This window comes from Spermophilus citellus (assembly GCF_964194105.1).
Source record: "Spermophilus citellus genome assembly, chromosome: 17".
In the NCBI taxonomy this organism is placed as follows: Eukaryota; Metazoa; Chordata; class Mammalia; order Rodentia; family Sciuridae; genus Spermophilus; species Spermophilus citellus.
This window is the reverse complement of record NC_138199.1, coordinates 57,436,876-57,437,957: the sequence shown is the minus strand read 5'-3', so window position 1 is coordinate 57,437,957 and position 1,082 is coordinate 57,436,876.

Genomic DNA, 1,082 nt, shown 5'->3' with positions numbered 1-1,082 from the left:
GGGTCTTGTTTTGAGTTGTCTCAGGTCTGTGCATGTGGCGGTCGGAAAGGGAAGTGATTTGGTGGGGTCATGGCATTTTATTATTGAGAGGACCTTTGAAATCATTTCATCCATGCCCCTCATTTCAAGATGAGGAAACTGAGGCCAGAGTAGTGAGTTTGGGGAGCAGCGAGATCCTGCTTTTGCTCAGCAGAACCACCCTTCTATGAAACTGGAATTCAGAGGGGATGAGAGGAGGGATTACCTGTGCAGGTCACACTGTAGTGAAGTGAAAGGATGGTGAGAAGAGAGAGTGCAGGTCCTGGAGCTCGTGTGGGGAAAGCAGTTAGAGCTGAGGGCTCATCCAGGTCGGGGGCTGACTTGAGGGGGACACCTAAGGTCTGGGCTGAATGATGGCCAGGTGGCTGAGTGGGCAGGCAATGGTCAGCAATGGGGCGGGGGTAGACCCAGGCTAAGATGGGTTTGCTAGGACTGAGGTTTCAAAAGGAGGAACTTGACTTTAGCAGGCTATCCAATGACCTTGGAATAGACAATCCCAAAGGCAATGCTTCAGTCAGAACCACCAAGGAAGTTCAGAAGGGGAAGAAAGGCAAGATGGAGGCAGCTTCAGGAAGGAGCCAGAGAACAGGAGGAGGAGCCCTCAAGCTGCCAAGTCAACTCAAGTTACCTTCTAGGATGGACAGGCATTGAGTTTTCAGGCAAAGGAGAGGTGGCGAGTTGAGGAAACCAAGGTGGCTGGAGAGCATAGGGTCAGTGTGACTTGGGGAAAAAGGACAGAGTTTCCTTTGAAAGAGAAACAATGAGCAAGATAATGTTAAAGGGGATGTCAGCAAGATGACCCAGGGCCGAATGAGTCAGAGTCAAGGTCATCTGCTGAGAAGGGGTGTCTGGGGAAAGTAGACTTGAAGAACAGCGGTCTGAACAGTCAAGGAACCACTGAAAGGCCTAACTTTGTCAAGCAGCACCCATAGGTCCTGGGTGTCTCAGGTATTGGCCGTTCCACTCTAAGCCTGGAAACTGGACGGGACAAATGACTGGATACTGTAGCCTGGAGGTTATGGCCTTGCAGAAATGTCTGAGGT